The following is a 14,713-nucleotide window of genomic DNA, read 5'->3' on the forward strand; positions in this document are numbered from 1 at the left end:
ATGGACCAGAGGGTATTATGCTAAGTGAAAAAAGTCAGACAGAGAAAAACAAATCCTGTATAGTTTCACTTGTAAGTGGAATATAAAAAAAAACCCAAGTCTTGGAAAGACAGATAAAATTTGTGGTTGCCAGAGGTGGGGGAGGGAGAATTGGAGGAGGGAGGTTAAAAGCACAAACCTCTAGTTTTAAGATATGTAGGTACTGGGGTGTTGCTGTACAGATATGTGGGCGTTGCTAAAAGGGTAAGTAACAAAAGTCCTCCTCATCACAAGAAAAGTGTTTTGTTTTCATTTTTTGTAACTATATGAGGTAATGTATGTTAACTAAACTTATTGTGGTAATCATTTTGCAATACATGTATGACAAGTTATTATGCTGTACACCTTAAACTTATACAGTGCTGTGTGTCAATTCTATTGCAGTGAAACTGGAAGAAAAAAGTAAGTACCAGTAAAAATAACTCATTTTTATACCAACATGATTCAGTTTATAAATAAAATAACAATTTTAATTTGCCTCTAGTCTTTTGAAGGATTTAAACTTTCAAAATTAGTTTTAACTTAAAGATCTTTCTAAAATCTACAACTTTGATAAACTGTCTGTTCTGTTGAAAGACAGGAAACTTACTGCTCCTCTCAGTGTGCAAAAAGGCCTCTCTCTGACATGAAAAACTCAACTGCTGCCCCTATCTAAATAGGGATAATTTCTGGAAGGACAGTCAGACAATGGCTACCCCAAGGTGGGAAAGAAAATTTACATTTTGTTATATAATCTTTTGCACTGTTTGAATTTTTAAGACTACATGTCTGATTTCTTTTTCAGTAAGAAATAAAAACCAGGGCAGCCCAGGTGGCTCAGCGGTTTAGTGCTGCCTTCAGCCCAGGGCGTGATCCTGGAGACCCGGAATTGAGTCCCACATCGGGCTCCCTGTGGAGCCTGCTTCTCCCTCTGCCTGTGTTTCTGCCTCTCTTTTCTCTCTGTGTCTCTCATGAATAAATAAATAAAATCTTAAAAAAAAAAAAAAGGAAATAAAAACCAGTTGAAAAATGGCCTTCCAAGCTAGAAGGAGAAAACCTCCTGATGGAAAGGAGGGAAAGAAGATCCTTGTAGAGCCTCTCCATCCAAGGGGACTGGAAATAGCTGGAAGTGATTGTTTCATATGAAGAGTGCTGACGTTGCACAGATTGCACAACAAATATTTGAGCCAGCTGAACTTTTTAATCATTTACAAATATCCCATTGACTTCACGCAGCTTGGGTCTAACATCCTCCCCCTTCCCCAGTCTTAACACTGCCCAAGGGTGAAAGTGCAGGTCATGCTTGTGAACACCCTCTGGCTGGAGATGCATGTTGGGTCTTATGGACCTCGTGAACCTGGTACAGCTGAAAGACAAGACTAGAAAAGACAGGACTGTCTTAACCCATCTCTGTCTTGCTAGCGTATCTTTCAGCACATGGTAGGTGCTCAATAAATGTTAAAATGTTATTCCTCCTTTCCCCCTCTAGATGCTTTAAGTCGTTGAAAGCTTTAGGCTTGAGCTAATGTACCCGTCTTCCTGGGAAATGCTGCAGGCAGGAAGTTTGTGTGGTTCAGAAGTGGGGCGTGACTTTAGGGAAGGTAGTGGGTGTCCACATAGTGCTGCCACGGGTCTGGCTCAACAGGCTCAGGTCAGCAGGTGCCACCTTCTCCTCCTCAGCAAGAGACATGGAATTATATAAAGTTAAATCACAGGCTGGTTAGTAACTACTCCTGTTTGACCAGTGCCCTATGGTGTCCACCGCACATTCACATAGATTTTCTTATGTGGGTGTCAAAGCAATCCGGGGAAGTCCCCCGTTTTAGAAGAGAGGAAGCTGAAACTCTTAAATGATTTACCCAAAGTCAAACCATTGGCAACAATAAAAGGACCTCACTCCAGGTTTTCTGACGTTCAATGAGATGTTCTTTAGACAGTATCATATTTGATTTTGGGGGAGCTCCCTACCTTGGCTGTGTGGATAGTTTGTTGCTGAAAACCTTGGATCATGTCTGAAAAACGTTTGACTTCTCAGAGGTTCATGTTTCCCTTTGGTAGAGTAGCTTTCGTGTAAGAATGCCAAACTTGTGACTGTAAATTAATTCCTTGTGCCCTTGGGAGATTGACCCTTCCCAGTGAATTGTAGTAACACATTTTTACAGATGCTGTTGGTAAAATAATCTGTTTAACTTTCAGAGGACTCACAAAAGCTCCAGCAGGGCAGCAGGTGGCAGCTGACTGGTATTCAACCTTCCTTAACCTAAAATGTACCTTGATACATACACTAGTAAGAAGGCTTCAGCTGTAATTGCTACATTTTTCATAATAAGAACATTTTATTACTCCACTGAAGGGTGTGTGCCAAGAAATTCTGTACTTAAAAATTACTAAGTAAACCAAATAGCTAGGACAAACACTAGCTTCCCAAAAAAAAAAAAAAAAAAAAAAAAAAAAGGAAGCCCATGGTTTAAGACACAGACTCAAACCAACCAACGCTTAAAAGTCAAAACAAAATCCAGTCTTCACTTCATGAATACCATAAGCTTATATAAATCCAATGTGGATTAGGGAATTAAAATTTAAACAGGAGTTATAAAAGAAATAGAAAAACATATTAACGACTACAAGAAAATTAACACAAATACTCTATGATCTTTGAATTGAAGGACTTCTTAAATACAGATGAAGAGACCATAAAGAATAGATTTGTGTAGGGACACCTGGGTGGCTCAGCAGTTGAGCAGCTGCCTTTGGCTCAGGGAGTGATCCCTGGATCTGGGATCAAGTCCCCCATCAGGCTCCTGGCAGGGAGCCTGCTTCTCCCTCGGCCATGTCTCTGCCTCTCTCTCTCTCTCTGTGTCTCTCATGAATAAGTAAATAAAATCTTAAAAAAAAAAAAAGAATAGATTTGTGTAGATGAAAAATTTTTTAAATCTGTGTATCAGAAAATGCAATAAAACCAAGAAGCAAAGGACATATTGGGAAAAATACTTCTACTTGTTAAGTCAAAGTCATTGTCTTCGTCTTCTTCTTCTTCTTCTTCCTTTTTTTTGGTAAGTAAACTCTACGCCCAGTGTGGGGCTTGAACTCATGACCCTGAGATCAAGAGCCACATGCCACACCAACTGAGCTAGCCAGGCTCCATGAAACTTAATATAGAAAATAGGTAAAAGATAACAGTTCACAAGAAGGAAATGCAACTGACCAATAAATATTTGTGGAATCATTCAAACTCATGAAAAGTCGAAGAAATACCCATTCAATCCACAGTGAGGTTCTTTTTCAACTGCTCAGATTGGCAAGGGGGCATTTTCAGTCTTATGTGTTGCTGGTAGAAATGAAAATTTTCTGGAGGTAATATAGCTGTAAAAATTCTTAGATCCTTGAGATTAACAAGAAACTTGCTTGACTTGGATTAAGAACATCTATTAAATTCTTTAAAAAGTATTTGTTTTTACTGTGGCATATAGCATCTTTCTGCATGGATAGATTCTGTTTTGTAAATAGCATATCAATTTACTAAAATTAGTTTTTAAGTTTAATGCGATTCCAATGAAAAACTGCAGTAGGATGTTATTTTGGAAGGCTGTTGGGAATTGACAATGATTTAAATTGTTCTTTAAAATTGTTTTAAAATGCAGTTCTGAGTACTGCATTTTATTGGGGTGTGGACAATTTTATTATGGAAGAATAAATAGGAGAGCAAGCCAAGAAGATTTTACATAGGAACAATATGTAGGAAAGATGCATGCAATGCCATCTTAATCTGTATTCCAAAGCCACAGAAACTAAAGACAGAGGTGATGCAAGAAAAGACGGCCATGTAGATAGAACAGAATAGAGTGATCACATACAAACCCTAGTGTATGGGAATTTAGTATGTGAATAAAAACATAGAAAAATATGTTTATTCAAAGATAGGACAATTGAGAAACTATTTGGAAAAAAGTAGCCATAGATTTTTACCTAGCAGCATATAAAAAATTCCCAAACAGAGTTAGGTAAATGAGGGGAAATGATGATGTAAAAAACTAAAAAATAAAGATGAATGCCTATATGATTTGTAGTAAGGAAGGCCTTTTTAAATAAATAAAAACTATCAAGGGAAAGATTGATAGAACTGATTTCACACAAATTTAAAGCTACTACAAGCTAAATTATTAGGCAAACTAGTGATGACGAAAAAATCAAAACCAAAAACCAAAAACCAACACAATGTTACAATCCTTAAAAAAAGAAAAAGCCTAGGGAGCTTGCTTGTGACCACCCTCAGGTCCGATGATTCCTTACGATTACCACAGAACTCAGAAAAGTGCTACCACAGTTTTTTTTTTTTTTTTAAGATTTTATTTATTCATAGAGAAAGAGGGGAGTGGGGGGCAGAGACACAGGCAGAGGGAGAAGCAGGCTCCATACAGGAAGCCCGACATGGGACTCGATCCCAGGTCTCCAGGATCACACCCCAGGCTGCAGGAGGCATCAAACCGCTCCGCTACTGGGGCTGCCCCTACCACAGTTTTATTACAGTGAAAGGAGACAGATTAAAATCAGCAGAAGGAAGAGATATGTGGGGCAGAGTCTTTGAGGGTCCAAATGTGGGGCTTCTGGTTGTCCTCTCCCTTCGGAGTGAGTCATGGGTGACATTGCCTCCTGGCTGTGATGTGTGACACACACAGAGTATTGCCAACCAGGGAAGCTCACCTGAGCCTTTGGCATCCAGAGTTTTTACTGGAGCAAGATCACATTGTCCGTCTGGCTGGCTCAGTCTCCATCCCCTTCAGGAGGTCAGACTAATGGTTTTAGTCTCCTGTCCCTCCCTCCGGGAATTGGAACTGGTACAGCATGGCTCAAAACCCCCATCATAAATCACATCATTAGACTGTCTGGTGGCCAAAGCCTCTAGGCAAACAAGGCATTCTTACCAGGCAGGGCTTTCCAGGGACCTAGAGATCACCTGTCTGTATCCAAACACAAAGGACAGAACTGTCTTTGGGAAAGGTTAATTCTTTATGACACCAAGAGAAACTAATCATTCTTGGCCTACTGGGCCGACAAAGAATAGCAGATTGGCATCTGCTTTGCCATTAGTTCCAGGATGTATCCCTGAACCCTTGACTACACCCCATGGACTTCTTTTTTTTTTTCTTTTAAAGTTGTTTATTTATTTGAGAGAGAGAGAGAGAGAGAGAATGTGAGGGAGAATGAGCAGCAAAAGGGGCAAAGGGAGAGGGAAAGGTAGAAGCAGACTCCCTGCTGAGCAGAGAGCCTAACGTGGGGCTCAATCCCAGGACCCCAGATCATGACCTGAGCCAAAGGCAGATGCTCAACAGACTGAGCCACCCAGGTGTACCAGGGCTTCTGCCACTATCTCCATCTCTGTACCTGAGGAAAAAAAATTTTTTTTTGACTACTGAAGGCCCTCTATCCCCTTCCTTCAAGCAGCCCCACTAAACTACTCCTGGAGGTAATAATTACCATGTCCAGGTGGGATAGTTCTGAGAGATTGCACACTAGTTCCCAGGGTTTGTCTACAAGATTAAACTCCAGTTGTCCACTGTGGTAGCTGGCTTAGTAACACAGTCTTTATCCGCAGCCTCTTCTGAGAACTGCTTACCCATTTCTCTCCTTATATTCCACTAACTCAAATGTTCTGTGCTTGAAATTTTGTCTAAGGTCTACTTCTGGGAGATACTACATACAAAATTTAAAACAAAATTCAGGGGTGGCATAAGTATTTGGAAGAGACATTCTCATCCACTCCTTTGTGGAGTGTAAATTGGTTAAAACATTTGGGTGAGTACTTTGGAAATGCTTATCAAAGAACCTTAAAATGTAACATAATCTTCCATTTAGTAATTCTGCTTCTGAGAATGTTTCCTGAGAAATAGCTAGGGAGGTGTACAAGATTTTCTTTCCAAACAGTAAAAGCTTTCACAATGAGGAAAAAGACAATAAATAATATCCTTCATGGTAAAACTTTTATCTCATGTATTTAAGGTAGGATGCAACAAATAATTGACTGTAGTTTGCCTTTCACCAGCAACTAACAACCTTTTGAATTTTTCTTCAGAGGTGGATTAACTTTTGTTGAATATAGCCAGCCAAGAGAAATTATTAGATTTCTTGTACACTGTACTAGTCTGCTTGGGTTGCCATAACACAATACCATAATTTGGGTGTCTTAGACAACAGAAGTTTATCACAGTTTTGGAGGCTGGGAAGTCTCAGATGAAGTGCCAGTGGGTTTACTTCCTGGTGAGAGCTCTCCTCCTGGTTTGCAGGGGGCTACCTTCTTACTGTGTCCTCATGTGGTGGCGAGAGAGAGTGAGCGAGCTCTCTGGTGTTTCTTCTAATAAGGACACTAATTCTGTTGGAACAAGGCTCCACCCTTATGATCTCATTTAACCTTAGTTATTGTATTTAGAGTAAATACTCTAAATACAGCCACACTGAGGGCTTGGGGCTTCAACCTATGAATTTTGGGAGATTGTACACTGTTCAGTCCATAGCATATATTAATAGATATCTCAGTTATTTAATGAGTTCTAGATTTTTTTTTGTTTTAGTTTCAGAGGTAGAGTTTAGTGATTTATCAGTTGCATGTAACACCCGGTGCTCATTCCATTGAGTGCCCTCCTTAATGCCCATCACCCAGTTACCCCATCGCTTCACCCCTCTTCTCTTTAGCAACTCTCAGTTTGTTTCCTATTGTTGAGTCTCTGGTTCGTCTCCTTCTATGATTTTATCTTATTTTATTTTTCCCTCCCTTCCCCTATGATCCTCTGTTTTGTTTCTTAAATTCCACATATGAGTGCAATCATATATTAATTGTCCTTCTCTGATTGGCTTATTTTGAGCATAGTACCCCAGAACTTTCTTATTTGCTCTGCCTTGATCATTTCCAGCTCCCTGGGTTATATCTATAAATGGTATCTCTGGTAGGCACAGGCCTATTTTCCATCACTTTCTGGATCCATCAAAATAAGGGACTTTGATGCCATTACCCAAAAGATTCAGCCTTGCTTCCTATCATGTGGCATCAGAGTGCCAGAGATAATTCTGAGTACCCATGAAGCTTAGAGTCTCAGCAATCCTCACAACTTCTCATTTGTTGTCCACCTCCTGTCTATTTTGGTGATCCATCTATAGGTGGAAACTCAGTATGATTCATACCCATTAGTCCAGTTTTCTACCAGGAGTGAACCCTAGGTCATTTGACTAGGGTTCTATTTATTTAGTGTTTCACCATCTCCCATGGGAACATTGGCTTGCTCTTCCAGGCAACAGCACACTTGTTACCAGACACTAAAAATTTCCCTGGACTGCCTTTTTTTGTCTGCCAGATTAGTTCTCCCAAAATAAAAACGTGTGTGATCCATGCTTCTATTCACCATTCCCTTCAGAAACTGTATCGATTGCCAAGATGACATTATGAGTGCCAGCCTCTGCAGAGGAAGGTCTTAGCCGGCATTCCATATTTAGACCCTATGACATTGAATATCTGCACATTTTAATATCCACCCCATTTCATGATCCCAAAACTTCCCAGACATTAAATTATAGCTTATTTAGAAAACAACCAAATAGTGGGAACACCCTTGCCACCCCCCTCCAGCACATCATGACCCCTTGCCCAGTCTCTGCTATACTGGACTGTCTTTCATTCTCACTCCCACGCTGAGCCTCACTAGCATCTTCCACTGGTTTAGCACTTGGTAATTAAAAAAAAAAAAAGTTAAAGTTCAGTGGTCAAATGGGCTACATCAAAATATCCGTAATGTTGCAGCATATCAATTGTTGGTTTACTCACCAATTTTTCTGCCAGTCCCCTAAGTGATCTTCTGTATAAAAAGAAGAGAAAATGCCACAATGTAAATGATATGAGGTTTAACAGGGACCAAAAAAGCAACTATGATCATAATGTTAGTTACCATGCTCAGGTAATATCTTAATTAGACACAAGGCAAGAAAATATAAGGGAAGGTAAAATCATTAAAAGTTTTTACATATTACTTTTCTAGGGTTGCCAAAACAGAACAACATAAACTCATGGCTAAAACAACAGAAATTTATTGTCTCAGAGTTCCGGAGGCTGGAAGTCTAAGATCAAGGTGTCAGCAGAGTTGGTTCCTGGTGAGCCTGTCATCCTGGCTTGCCGAGTCCCCTTCATGCTGTGTCTTCACACGGGCTTTCCTCTGTGTGCAGAGAGAACTCTTTGGTGTCTCTTCTTTTTGTCAGACACCTATTGGATTAGGGCCCTACCCTTATGACTTCCTATCTCCAAATACAGTCATGTTGCGGGTTAGGGTTTCAATATATGAATTTTGCAGGGGATACAATTCAGTTTATAACACTTTGGTTTTGACTGCATTTTCTAATAAAGATATAGCTGCCTTGGGCCAGTGGCGTGTCTGAGAGAGCTGGCCTCTAGCTTGGGACTGGGTCCTTCACTGGGGAAGAACCTCTGACCCTGACCACTTTTTTTTTTTTTTTTAAGATTCTATTAATTTATTCATGAGGGATACAGGAAGAGAGGCAGAGACATAGGCAGAGGGAGAAGCAGGCTCCCTATGGGGAACCTGATATGGACTTAATTCTAGGATCCTGGATCACACCCTGAGTCAAAGGCAGATGCTCAACCACTGAGCCACCCAGGCATCTCCCTGATCACTTCTTTATAGCATATTCCTAAAAGTGATATGTCTTGCTTCATGCTATTATGTACCAAGGGCTTCTTTTTCCTTTACTCTGTCAGCCATTAGTAGTTAGGTATCATTTATCAATCCTTAAGGCTTTCTTCCACCAACTTTCTGTAGACCCTCTCAGGGCATTGCCACACCCTGTTTATTTCTCTTCACTGCTTGCATAAAATACATATTATGACTAGAGGGCTCTGTACTGAGCTTTAACAATAGCCCTATGTTCATGAGATATCTTTGGTCACAAGCAAAGCTGGAGGAGAACAACTCTGCCGAGGAAATAAACACATACCCTGATGATTCACTTTAACACTCCCCTTCCTCCAGGAAGGCCTCCATAGAGCCATCACTGTGGGGGAAGCTGGGCTCCTTCCAGTTCCCTTTCTTGTATCTCCAATGACTTGGATCAGATTTCTTTCCCTTTATCTTTTCTTTCCAGATTCCCTGCCACAGAAAGTTTCCCTGCTTTTCTGCAATGCACCTTGCAGAAATATATACAAGGGGAGTACAAAGAAGCCATACTTTGAACACTCATCCTATGGTGGATGTTTTTTATTCAGCACCTTCCTTATTTACCACATAGCTCATTCTACTGTGAAGGTCAAAGGTGCTCACAGGTTAGGTAACATTCTCAGGGTGACCTGCGGTAAGTGCTTGGTTGGGACTTACACTTAAGTCCAAACTTCACCCAAATTAGGTTATGGTCCTGAATACTTTTTTAAAAAAAGGTTTATTTATTTATCTATTTATTTATGTATTTATGTATTACTAAAATAAGTAATCTCTAAACCTAACATGAGGTCCTAACTCATGACCCTGAGATCAGGATTTGCTCACCCCTCCCACTGACCCAGCCAGGAACCCACTGAATACTCTTTTTATCCCACGCATCCTGAGACCAGGGAATACTGTAGGTGGAGGACAGCATGCAAGATAGGGCATGGGAACACAATCTGTCAACTGTAAAATACTTCATTCAAAAAGCAGGAGCATTGGCAAAAGAGGATCTTTTTAGCAGCCAACCTTGCCCCGGGAAGAACCCTCAGCAGAGGTTGGCTCACCAAAGGCAGATGAATAGGCACATTGTAGCTGAGGGTCCAGAAAGGCACAAGGCAGTGTTTCTGCAGGCAGGAGGATTGGGCAGAGCCGGAAGCCCAGGATTCCGGGCCAGGCCCCTCCTCTGTTGCACTTCCAACAATTCTTGCCCCAGCAAGCTGAGAGCGCCCTCTACTGCCCAGCATTTTACTTAAGATGGAGCCTTTTAAAAACCTTTAAAAACCTTAACCAAAAAGGCGTCACAGTGTTTCTGAATTTTTCTTTTTCTAAAGTTTTTTTTTTAATTTAAGTAATGTCTACACCCAACATGGGACTCAAACTCACCCACCCTGAGATCAGGAATCACATGCTACTCTGAGCGATCCAGGTGATCCTGTTTATGAATTTCAAACCCAATTTTAAGGTTATTATTTAAGGAAACCAATATATTTTCTTTAAAAAAATTAATGTTGAATAATACGAAAAATGCCAGCATTCTGCAAGAAAATTGGAAACAATCAGTTATTCACTTTGTTTATAGATAATAGATATTAACAATATAAAAGCATCTTCTTTAGCCCTTTAGAGGATGGCAATGGGGAAAACTGAAAAAAAAAAAGATCTAGTAGTTTTTTGGCTGAACCACATTTTAAGAAATCTAAAGATGAAAGATGAAAATTCAAAAATGAAACTATCTCTTTGGATGCTGGTTATTCAAGTTATGCATGGGTTCTTCATTTTACAAAAGACTTTGGTCTTGACTACCAGTGATCCTAACCCCCGCAGAACTCCAAGAGCCAGAGAAGGGTAGGGATTTATGGGATCTTTGGGAACTAGGGGAAGAGGGTCTAGTCTTGAGATTTTTCTGGGATTAGGTGCATAGCCTCTGAGTTACATCTGACCTAAGTGACACAAATTACATAAATGTTGGGATTGCATACATCATATAATACAATTATTTGTACATGTACAGTATGAAATTTGTGCCTGTAGTGAACACCTGCACAGTCTCTTCATTGGAGTATACTACTACCATTTTGGGGCGCCTGGGTGGCTCAGTCCAGTGTGTCCAAGTCTTGATTTCCACTCAGGTCATGATACCAGAGTCCCTGGATGAGCCCTGCCTGGGGCTCTCGGCTCAGTTCACAGTCTACTTAAGTCTTTCCCTCTGCCCCTCCTCTCGCTTACTAGCATTCTCTCTCTCTTTTTCTCTCTCTCTCAAATAAATAAATAAATCTTTTAAATGACTGCACAAAATTGTATACAACTTAATGAGTTTGGGATAAGTACACACTTGTGAAACCATCACTGTGATATATGCCATAAACATATCCATCTTCTCCAAAAGTTTCCTCTTTCCTTCCCTCCCTCTCTCTCTCCTTTTGGTCTGTCTGTATTTATTTATTTTTAAAGATTTTATTTATTTATTCATGAGAGACACAGAAACAGAGAGGCAAAGACATAAGCAGAGGGAGAAGCAGGGAGCCCGATGCGGGACTCGATCCCAGAACTCCAGGAACATGCCCTGAACTGAAAACAGACACTCAACCGCTGAGCCACTCAGGCGTCCTCGGTCTGTCTGTAATTATTACTTTTGTGATAAGAACACAGCATAAGACCTCCGCCCTTGGAGGGCTTGTAAAGTATCTGACGCCACGGTGTTGTTAACTCCAGACAGGAGGAGGGGTGAAGCCAGCTGGGGGTTGACTCCGCCTCAGTGCGCTGGGCCCTCCACACTCTCTACTTTAAGGACTGTGATAAAGGTAAGAACAGAGCTGGCAGCACTTAAGTGGACTTCTTGAATAGTAGCTATTTAAGTGTAAGATTTACTTAATACAGCAGCAGCTGTCAGCTTCAGCCCAGCACCTCCCTGAAAGTTCTTGTTCAGACAGAGTCTGCTGTGCTGATGTCACATTACAGTTGTGGTGGTTGGAGGGGGGTTGAAAATACTGCTAAAGCTCCGTAAGACATTTAATTCAAGCTTACTTAAGAACTAAACCCACTGGATCAACTTCCTCCTTCCTTCCCTCAGGACATGTTTATAGGGTACCCACCATGTGCCAGGCACCTGCCAGTGCTGGGGATTCACCGGTCACTCAGCTGCGTGGTCTTTTTCCCAATTGGCACTGAAGGTTATGCCTTAGCCTGTGCCCAGGACTGGTGCCAGTCTTTTGAGGATCAGTTCCTCTTTCAGCTCTTGTTTCCAAGAGCCTCAGAGAGTTAGCGTCTCTCTCTTTGCAAGTGAACTCCCCACGCTTTAAATCAGAATGTTTTCTATTTATTTAGCACCTGACAAATGGTAAGAGAATTCTGGATATTTATTCCTTTTCTGCTTTGGTTGGGATTGGTTGGGATTCTCAGCATGACGAATGTGAGCAGATCATCTGGAGAGATGAGGAAATGCAGGAAAGAGGAAAAGACCATTCTCTCTGTTGCTGAAAAATAGGAATTTTTCATAGAGATAGACATTTTCATGATTTTCTTTAAAAATGTTTTAGAATGGAAAAAAACATTTTAGAATGGAAAAATTTAAATATGCAGAAAAGTAGAGAGAATAGCGTAATAACCCCCCATGTGCCCTCCACCCTGCTTCAAGAATTATCAACTCATGGCCTGATCTGGTGTCACACACAGCTCCTCACCTGTATTATTTTGAAGCAAATTGGATATATTATCTCATCTGTAAACATTTTAATAGGTAGTTCTAATAGATCAAGACTCCTTTGGAAAAAGTAATCACAAGACAAGTAATTCACCTACATTAGCATAATTCCTTTTTTAAAAAAAGATTTTATTTATTTATTCATGAGACACACACAGAGGCAGAGACATAGACAGAGAGAGAAGCAGGTTCCATGCAGGGAGCTCGATGTGGGACTCAATCCCAGGACCCTGGGATCACGACCTGAGCCATAGGCACTTGCTCAACCATTGAGCTACCCAGGTATCCCAGCAATAATTATTTAATATGGTGTACCATCTAGTCAATTTTAAGTTTCTAATTGTCTCATAAGTGTACATGTACATATTTTACAGTCTATCTGTTTGAATTAGGATCCAAATCATCTCTACCTATTGTACCCAGTAAATCTCTCTCTCTCTCTTTCAAAAGATTTTATTTTTTAAGTAATCTCTACACCCAACACGGAGCTAGAACTCACAACCCTGAGATCAAGAGTTGCATGCTCCACTGACAGAGTCAGCCAGGTGCCTACTCAGTAAATCTCTTACATCTCTTTTATTTCACAGATTTCCCCCATCCGTGTACCTCTGTCTTTTATCACTCTTGCAATGTGTAGAAAAACTGAGACATTCATCCTTTAGATTTCGCTGATTGCTGGTGCTTTTTTAAAAGGTCCTCCATTCTGTTTCCTATAAATCAGTAGTCGATTCAAGAGGCATGGTTAGATTCCTATTCTGTTAAAATGATTTCGTAAGTAGTGGAATAATTTTTCTCTTTAAAAATAGCATTCTTTATAATGTCATCGGTTTCTGAACTTGGTTACAGCCTATAAGAGAATGTTTCTCAACCCTGGCACTATTGAAATTTTGGACTGGATAATTCTTTGTTGTGGGATCTCTGCTGTGCTCAACATGAGATGATGAGCAGCATCCTGGCCTCTACTCACTAGATGCCAGTAGTACCCAGACCCCAGTTGTAGCAATAGAAAAGATCTAGACTTTTCCAGTTCCCCTGGGGAGGGTGAGGCAAAGTCGCCCTTGTAGAGAACCACAACTGTGAAGCACTGACCGCTCTTAAAGGTTATTAGTCCAAACCTTTAAATGTTCAAATGTCCATCAGTTGGTCATAAGGTATTGGCCATTCACTACACATATTGTATGAGTTTCCTATTGCTGTGATGACAGATTACCATAAACATGGTTGTTTAAAACAATGCAAATTTACTGTTTTACAGTTCTGAAGGCCAGAAATCTGAACTGGGTTTCATTTGGCTAAGATCAAGGTGTCAACAGGGCTGGATTCCTTCTAGAGTCTCTAGGACAGAATCTGTTCCCTTGCCTCTTCTGGCAACTGCCATCAGGCCTTGGCTCATACCTCTTCCTCCATCTTCAAAGCCAACAAGGTGGCAGCATCAGCTCTCTGTCTCTCTATCTCTGACTCTCCTGTGTTCCCTTTATGAGAATCCTTGGGATAATCCAGAACAAGCTCTGCATTTAAAAATCCTCAACTTAATCATAGTAGCAAAATACCCTTTGTTATGTAAGGTAATATAGTCACAGATTCTCATGATTAGGGGTGGACATATTTTGGGAGCCATTATTCTGCCTTTCATGCCCATATGACTAAGAATCCAAAGGAGTAGAAAGTTCATCAATAGATTTAAAGAGTCATCCTGACTGAAAAGAGAACAAAAATGTGTAGAAAGTAGGGCCAGTCATGATTTGTTCATAGTTCCCAGGCTTGGCCTCCTTGTTGTGCATTCATAGAGCCTCCATGGACACATGAAATGTTGTGTGTATATTTACCACTTACAACTCCCCTTGAGCAGGACTGAATTGCTAACTGCTAGAGGAAAAACTAGAACTGGACATAGAGTAGTAAACAAGATTTCACTTAGAAAAACTATTTTAGTAGGAGAAAGGCTGACCCCACAAGGATGAATGGAGATTTATAACCAAGGAATAGATTTGGGTGTCAGTGGATGGAAGATGACTAAGAGGAAACAGCATTGGTGGGGGAGGGTTGTTTTTGTTTTTGTTTTTTGTTTTTTTTGCTAAACTGACTTAGCAGGATTCTTGCTAAAGTGGAACGATGTGGAAATGAACACAGACTCTTGAAAGAAAGATCCTGGTTGAGAAGAGAGTTCAGGGGAGCCTGAGCAGAGTTTTGTCAAGGAGAGAACCTGTCCCTGGCCCATGCCCTTTTCTATCTGGTTGTATTACTGGCCCCTGAGATGGAATGTGGCCCCAAGTCACTGACTTCCCTTCCAAACTAGCTC

Source organism: Canis lupus, chromosome 7 (genome assembly GCF_003254725.2).
Source record: "Canis lupus dingo isolate Sandy chromosome 7, ASM325472v2, whole genome shotgun sequence".
NCBI lineage: Eukaryota > Metazoa > Chordata > Mammalia > Carnivora > Canidae > Canis > Canis lupus.